Raw genomic sequence first — 8,864 nt, 5'->3', positions numbered from 1 at the left:
ATAGATTAAAAGTACCACGTGCTAAGAAGGTCGGGATAGGTGCTAAAGTTGATCCAAAACCTCAATTTGACTTATGGGATATATTGGAACGGTGTGAGGTGTCTATTAGTCTACCTACATTAGCGGAGATCTCTCCAATATGTCGAAAGCAGACGTATCAACGACCTACACGTCGACGTTCGCGGGTGAGAAAAGAAGTGACCCCTAAAGAACCTTTGGAAACAGGAGTGCAAGTAATTGATATGTTTATGGATTCTGAGGCTCCGACTATTACGGTAGAAATTGGACATCATCAGGTCATGGGGGTACAGCTAGATGGAGGAGCTGCAGTGAATCTCATGACTGAACACACGATGGAAGAGTTGGGCCTAAAGGGTTTAGAGCCCACAAATATCATGTTGTGAGTAGCAGATCAACGCCGAGTGAAACCCTTAGGTCTGCTTCAAGGAGTAAAGACTATAATAGCTGGATTAGAGTTTTGTGTTACCTATCTAGTAGTGCGACCGCATTCCTATGGTGCAGCGTTTCCAATCTTGGTAGGCGACCTTGGTTAGTACAAGCTCGATGTGTTCAAAAGTGGCATAAAGGGATAATAATCATAGGTCCACGCACGGATCGAGTTCAATTAAGGGTTGTGTCTAAAGAATTCTTGAGGGAGTTCACTAAACCATCTTCTACAACTGAAGAAATGACGGGATATGGAAGTGATACATCCATTGGTGAGGAAGTAGTCCAAGAACGCTTTGCATTAAATAAAGATAAGTATGCTCGTTTTCTTCAAAATGGGTATCAAATGCAAATGGTTGATATGGATCAGCATATAATGCAAAAGAGAGAGTGCTCTAACTTTGCTTTGGATGCTGGTATGGAAGAATATCGAGTGCATTTTTCTTCGGAGAATGACTCTGACAATGACATTACCGATTGGTTGTCATCACCAGAGGAGTGTGTAGCGGATTGCTTTTGCATGGATACAATCAAGCAGCAGAGGAGAGCAGACGATGGGGATAAAGCAAGGCACCAAGAGCTATATGCCCTTATTGAGAAATTGCAAGAGCAGTTAGAGCTAGAACGAGTTTTCTCTAGTGAGTCGATGGATGCATTATTAAGGAAGGTGAAGCTGCTAGAAGAAGATAAGGGACGAGCTGAGATAAAAATTAGACATTTGCAAGATTTGACCTTGCAACTTGAAGAGTGCCGTCATGAAGAAGAAACTTCTTGGGAAGCCTTACTTCGAGAAAAAGATCATGAGATTGGTCATTGTCGACAAGAACTCAAATATAATGCGAGGTATACTCGAAAGTTGCTCAGAGAATGTGAGAGATATAAGCAAAAAGATAATAAGAGTGAGGATGGCTCGTCGTTGCAAAAGATGAGTAGAAGGAAAAATAAGTCATTTTCCAGAGAGTTCTTGAAAGCACAATACAATGAAACAATAGGAGGTGATGGAGGAGAGTTCAATGATTGGACTGATTTCAAGATGATTGAGGTAGTGAGGGATGTTTTTATGGTCCAAATTGAGGAGCCTATCAATGATTAAGAGGAAATAGACCCTTTAATGGTGATACCTTATACCCATGAAAGTCTTGTAACTTCGCACGAAGAAGAGGAGTGTAACACCAAGCAAAAGTTTCTAGAAAATGTTTGTTTCAAAGTGAGAGACCATCCACCAATACAATCTAGGTCTCGTCGACGATCAGCCTTTGTTTCTGATGCATTAGAAATTACTCAGCGCTGGAAAGTTGAAGAGGGAAAATGCTTTACATTGGGGAGTCAATTGCAAGAACGAACCTTGTTAGGGGTTAACTTTACCTAAGTTGGAATATCCGAATTCTATGTATGTGAATGATCCTTTTGGGTAGTTGCTTAGGAATTCGTGAGAAGGGAGAGATATGAAGAGATGTAGTTATTGAAGAAGCGGAAATGTAATCCCTTACATGATTATGACATGAATGAATTCTGATCATCTATTCAGGGTTATTGTGTGTAGCGGATTTTCTGTATGATGTTTTGTATTCCGTTTTTCTGTTATGATTTTCTGCTAAAGGGAATGTCTTTGTGCAAGTGTTTGTTCTTTTATGAGATTTTCATTACCAAGTATCAGGCATTTAGTGCCCAGATACACATTGGCGATCCTGCGGTGTTCGCATACTCAGCATTGTCTTGTCTTTGTTGGGTATGGGGTTGTGTTGTGCTGTGCTGTTTGTGTCTCGCATGAATGTCAGATAGGGAGAGGCAAACTAGTCCCGTTCATTTCACGAGGGCACAAGCCAGGAAGCGCAGATATGACAGGTCGGAAGCTTCTAGCAGTGGAAGCGGTGATGCTGCGGGCGGAAGCGCCACCTGTGGCAGTTACGTCGGTTTCTGTTGGCGTAATTGAGGGCCAATTGGCGCAGGCCGGCGTGGACGAGGCGGACGCTGTCGAGCATACAACACCACTTGCAGAAGGGCCGGGGCAGAATGTCGTTAGCTCGGAGCAAGCCCGGCGGCATTTGCATCAATTTGTTGGTGCCCTATTTTGGTCCAGACCGCCTGTTCGGAGTCAGAGACGGTTGCAATTTGATCCATTGAAAAATCCGCCACCAGCTAATCCACTACCAGGAGTTGTGAACATGGCTGCACCACCACCCAATCCAACGGTTAAGGCTGCCAAATTTAAGGCAAAGCCTAAGGAAGACCCAGACTGTCACGTGGCTCAATTCGAGACCCGATGGCAAGCTAGTGGGTACCCTGCCCATTTTGGAGATCCGGTGAAATCGCAGCAGTTTGCCGCAACCCTGGAGGGGGTAGCAATGAGTTGGTTTAGCCAATATGGCTTGGCCCACTTTGCAGATTTCAATGCTTTGAAGGATGCGTTTTTGGCCCGGTTCAGGAAGGAGAAAACTCCTACTGATATCGTCAAAAAGATCAAGGCCATGGAACAGAAGCATCTGTTAGTGGAGGATTATGCTCAGAAGTTTCGGGGATTGGCTGCCAGACTGCAGGGTAATGAAAGACCCTCGGATGAAATGCTTGCCAGTTATTTTGTCAAAGGATTGCGGAGGAACTTGAAGAGTGCTGTCGCAAATGTGGATATTGCCGGCGGCTTTGATAACCTCGTGACAGCTGCCTCTCGGGTGGAAAAGCGCCTGGGCATTCAGAAGGACAAACGGAAGGGCAGGAAGCAGGATGACTCAGAGTCGGATAGTTCGACTGAGTCAGACTCGGATAGTGAGGCCGAGTCGGCATGCTCATCTGATGAATCGGAGGATGAGAAGCATAGTGAGAAGATAAAGGCCTCAAGGAGGGCTAAGCAGAAAAAAGATAAAGAGAAACAGGTTAGGGAGGAGAAGGAGAAAAAGCTTCTTCACAAACTTAAAGCCTTAGGGTATGCAGCAGTCTTGCCCAAGGAGAAACAGTACTGCCATATCTGTGAGAAGGACGACCATCTTACGAGTGCCTGTTGGTACAACCCCAACTACAGAGGCAAGGTGCCACCCAATGTGGTTCAGAGAGCACCACCTCAGCAAGTTGCAGAGGCTAATCCGGTGGTTCCAACCGTTCCGCATGTTCCCTATAATAGGCCTCCAAGACCATATGCTCCAAGACCTAATTGGCAGGGGCAGCAAGGGTTTCAGAGGGGACCTCAGGGTGTGCCACTGTGTGATTACTGTGGAAAAGACGGGCATCAAATTGGTCCAGCCTGTGAATTATGGTGTAAGCATAGGGAGGAAAGAGGGAGACCTGTCATTCGATTCAATGAGGGGAATCGGGGTCAGGGACCTCCCCAGGACCAGCAGCAGCAGCGACCTCCACCTCAAGCAAATGCCATCCTGATAGAGATGGTGGGAGATAAAGCAGCGGGGGCTAGCACGGGGGTTTCACATCTTCAGGGTGTGCCGTAGCAGTTCCAAGTGCTGAAAGCTTCTAGCTCTGTTGATGCGCAGGGTGTTAGCACTAACCCTCGGGCTTCTTGCTGTCTCGGTGAGTGCTCCACGGGTATGCTCGTTGGGGATTGTAAGGGGCAAGATTTAGTGGATACTTTGGCTGTTACCCGTGCAAAGGGTAAGGGACCTATCAGTTGGGAGGACCAGGAGGTGGTTCGTAGAAAAGTTTCCAGTCAGGTTTAGAAACTCCAGCAGAAGCAGCTCCCGGTGGAACCGATGGAGCCACTGCTAAAGGCACAGTTGTCGGAGGAACCGATTCCAGCCCAGCCACCTTGTGATCCACTTCCAGGAAAGATTGCGGTGGTCCATTCCGATCCAGTTCCTAAGGTAACTGAAACAGTACCAGGTTCTGGGGATCTATTTGATGCACTAATGCATGCGCCTATTCAGATTTCCTTGGATCAGCTGTTAAGCATGGTACCGGCTTTCTGGGAACAGCTGTTGGGGAAGCTGCAGGAGCCAGTTCCAGCAAAGATGGTGGAGGAGCAAGCCCCGTTTGTGGGAGTTTCTCAAGCTGAGTCCGCAGATGTGGATTTTCAAGTCCCAGTGATTAAGGTGGCATTCCACGGGCACAAGTTTGAAGAGGTTTTACTGGATGGGGGTTCCGGAGTCAATATTCTACCGGAGACCGTTTACCTCCGTATGAAGTTGGGAGCGTTAGCACCAGCACCTTTTCAAGTAAGGATGGCAGATCAGAGGCGACTTCAACCTTTGGGGATTCTCAAGAATCAATCTATTAAGGTGGGTGGTCTGTCGTTTCTTGTGAATTTTGTGGTGCTCCGGATGCAGGATAGCGGGTCTGCCTATGCCATGTTGCTAGGCCGCCCCTGGTTTAAAATTGCCCGAGTCAAGCAGGATTGGGAGGATAATATTGTGGTGATCAGGCAGGGCAAGAAGACAACTCGCTTGTCCATGTTATCCAAAGTTCTCTTGAAGCAGGGGCAGAAGCCTTTATGTGCTCAGGGCATTCATTTGGCAAGTGATGTAGGTGAAGATGAGGAGGAGGCATATATGCAAGCAAATCCAACGGTAGTACCGGTCTTTGATGTAGATGTGGAAGCTATTGTCACCAGATATCAGAATACTGGACACCCTGTATCGGTAGTTCCGCAGAGTGTCGAGGGTGTGGAACAATCATCGGATGTTCCGACTGAAGACAGTGTGGTGCCCGAGCAGGAGATCCAGGTGGTACCAGGCCAGATCATGGAAGGCCAGACTTTTCAGAGGGCTGTGGAAGAAGCTTTAGCTGCCAAGGCTCAGCAGGTGCATTCTGTAACCGAGCAGGAAGCCATTATAGCAGCTGAGCAGCAATATGAATGGCGTTTGCAGAAGTCCATCAGGTTGGAGGAAGATGAATTACAGGACATGAATTTAGGTACTGCATCCGATCCTAAGGTGGTCCGAGTCAGTGTGCATGTTGAAGGTCAATTTAAGGAGGACTTGCAGAAACTGTTAGTGGAGTTTCGAGATGTATTTGCCTGGGAGTATTCTGATATGAAGGGCATTGATCCAGCTTTACATCAGCACCGCATCAATTTGAAGAATGATGCTGTTCCTGTCATCCAACAGCAGTATCGAATGAATCCAAATTTCGCCAAGCAGGTCAAGGAGGAGCTGGATAAGCTTTTACGGGTAGGGTTTATCAAGCAGGTCAATGAGGTGACTTGGCTGTCTCCCATTGTGGTCGTGCCAAAGAAGAATGGCAAGATCAGGGTGTGTGTGGACTACAGGAAGTTGAATGCTGCCACAATTACTGACCCGTTTCTGTTACCGTTCTGTGATACCCTCCTTGATGCTGTGGCTGGTCATGAGATGTATAGTTTTTTGGATGGTTTCTCAGGGTATAATCAGATAAGGATGGCACCGGAGGATGTGGATAAGACGGCCTTTATCACTGAGTGGGGAGCATTTGCTTACACGGTGATGAGCTTTGGATTAAAGAATGGCCCACCATCATTTTCATTTGTGGCTCAGAAGGCATTTGAGCCATATCTGTTGGATTTTATGCGAGCCTTTCTTGATGATTTTAGCGTCTTTGGTAAAATGGCTTTGCACTTACAGCACCTGAGGCTCTGTTTGGAGCAATGTCGGATGTTCCGCATAGCTCTTAATCCCTTCAAATGTGCTATTGCAGTAAGGCGTGGGATTATCTTGGGCCATGTGGTGTCCCAGGAAGGCATCTTGATTGATGCTAAGAAGTTTGAGGCCATTCAGAAGGCTTCCGCACCACGTACTCTTAAGGAGACAAGCAGGTTTTTGGGGCAGGTTAAGTGGCATAGTAGGTTTTTGCGATATCTTTCAGATGTGTGTGCACCCCTTACTCATTTGACCAAGAAGGGAGTGGATTTTGTGTGGTCTCCAGTTCAAGAAAAGGCATTTCAAATTCTGAAGAAGATGTTGGTGGTGGCACCAATAGTGCAACCTCCTGATTGGGGGTTACCGTTTCATGTTTTTGTAGATGCTTCGGACATTGCCATAGGGGCTGCCCTCATGCAGGAGAAGATTAAGGGCTGGTTTCGACCAGTGTACTATGCTAGCAAGATGTTGACAAGTGCTGAAAGGAATTATACCGTCACGGAGAGGGAAGCTTTGGGGATGGTGTATTCTCTTCACAAGTTCCGGCACTATCTGTTGAGCAATAAGGTGGTTTTCCATGTAGATCATCAGGCCTTATTGTATCTGGTAAAGAAACCACACTTGACGGGTAGGTTAGCTAGGTGGATACTTCTACTCCAGGAGTTTGACTTTCTGATCATACATACCCCGAGAAAGGAGCATGCTGTAGCGGATTATTTGAGTAGGTTGGAGATTGGGGAAGTAGCTGTAGGGGTGGATGATCACTTACCTGATTCGGTTTTGTTTTCAGCTACTGTGGCGATATTGGATTCTTGGTATGATCAGATGTTGAGTTTCTTGACAGATGGCACCATGCCAGTGGAATTTTCCACTGATCAATGGAGAAAGCTGGTACTCAGGAGTAAACCTTTTTTGGTAATTGCAGGTGCTCTGTACAAGAGAGGGATAGATCAGATTATCCGTCGTTGTGTCCGAGAATTTGAGCAATCAGCAGTTCTGCAAGAGGCTCATGGTGGAGTTGCAGGTGGGCATTTTTCTGGAGACATTACAGGTAAGAAGATTCTTCAATCTGGGCTTTGGTGGCCTACAGTGCTGAAGGATGCACACAATCATGCTAGGAGTTGCTTGGTATGTCAACAGTTGGGGCAGCCTGGAGCTTCAGACCGCATGGCGGATAATCCGATTCTGCCCTTAGATCCTTTTCAGAAGTGGGGTTTGGATTTTGTTGGGCCAATCAAGCCTAAGTCCAAGCGGACAGGTTGTCGTTATATCTTGGTGGCTACTGATTATTGTACGAAGTGGGTGGAAGCTGTTGCCTTGAAAGATAATACCGCCAACAGTGTGGCTAGGTTTCTGTATCACAACATTATGACTAGGTTTGGGTGCCCAGTGGAATTGGTTAGTGATCGGGGTACTCATTTTCTCAATGCTGTCATTGCGGAGTTGACCAAGACTCATTTGATTATGCATAAGAAGTCTACTGCCTATCATCCTCAAGCCAATGGTCAAGCAGAGAGTTCCAACAAGATCTTGGTGAAGATTTTGAAGAAGATAGTAGCAGAGAATAGGGATGACTGGGATGTGAAGCTTGATTCTGCTCTATGGTCATTCCGTACAGCTTTTAAAGTCACTACAGGTCTGACACCCTTCAAGCTGGTGTATGGCTTGGAGGCGGTGGTTCCAATGGAATATGTAGTTCCTAGTTTGCGGGTGGCTATTGCTGATCGGTTATCACCGGAAGAATCTGTTCAGTTCCGACAGCGGATGCTGTATCAGCTCGAAGAGGATCGGATTGTTAGTGGGTATATCACAGAGGTGATTCAGCAAAGGCGGAAGGCTTGGGTAAGTAGACAGATCAAATTCAAAGTTTTTCAGGTTGGGGATTGGGTTTTGCTGTATAATTCGAAGCTTGGTCCTCATCCGGGTAAATTAAAGTTGCGGTACATAGGGCCGTACAAAATTATAGAGGATTGTGGTCAGGGTACTTTCCGACTTGCTGATATGTTTGGGACTCTGGTCGAGAAACCGATTAATGGTTTCCGACTGAAGAAGTTTGTGGGTCAGCCACCAATGGTCGGGGTATCCGCAGAGGTCGGAGTTTTAGCAGACGGAGGAATATCCGCACGAGTGGGCAAATTAGGCGAAGGTGTAAGTGGGGATGTGTTAGAAAATTTGGGAATGTCCGCTAGTGTACAAGTGGAGGATACTGATGGAAAGTCGGGCATGTGTGGTAGATTTGGCGGACTGGGTGATGTTGTGTTTTATATCACCACGTGTGGGGGTTTTTTCATGCACATTTCAATTTTGGCATGCTTTGAGGAGACTTTTTGCATGAATAACGCAGAGTGCTTAGCAAAGCTGAATTCCCTGCGTCAAGCGCTGGCTGAGATGGGGCGTTTGATGCCGCTTAAGGTGGTTCCTGTGGAGCGCTCTTCTCTCCGGCGACTGCGTCAGCAACCCGCCGCCAGTAAGGAGCTTTCTGTTCGTGCGTCTGTAGAGGCTGATGAAGATTTCGAGCCTGAGGATGCGCTGTCTGCTGAGGTAGGGGGGTTGGAAGCTACTACTTTGCAGGCTTTAATGGATCCTTTCTTGGATTTTTCTGTTCATCTGGATCTGTCAGAGGAGGTGACTACTCAGTGGTTGCAGACCATTGGGTTATGGGAGTTTGCATCTTTGCCGTGGGACAGATGGCGGGAGAATGTTTATGCCAAGACGCAGTTGGAGGTGATTCGTAAGAGGAATGGTTACCTCTCTGCGACTGTGGGTTTGACACCTCAATTGATAGCAGAAGTATTTCATCTCCATTATGAAGAAACTGTGGCTGTGGCAAAGTGTTCGAATGTGGCCATGAGGAAGGAATTT

This window comes from Cibotium barometz, chromosome 55 (genome assembly GCF_041138505.1).
Source record: "Cibotium barometz isolate CiBa-2024 chromosome 55, ASM4113850v1, whole genome shotgun sequence".
Classification (NCBI taxonomy): domain Eukaryota; kingdom Viridiplantae; phylum Streptophyta; class Polypodiopsida; order Cyatheales; family Cibotiaceae; genus Cibotium; species Cibotium barometz.
Note: the sequence above shows the minus strand (reverse complement) of the source record.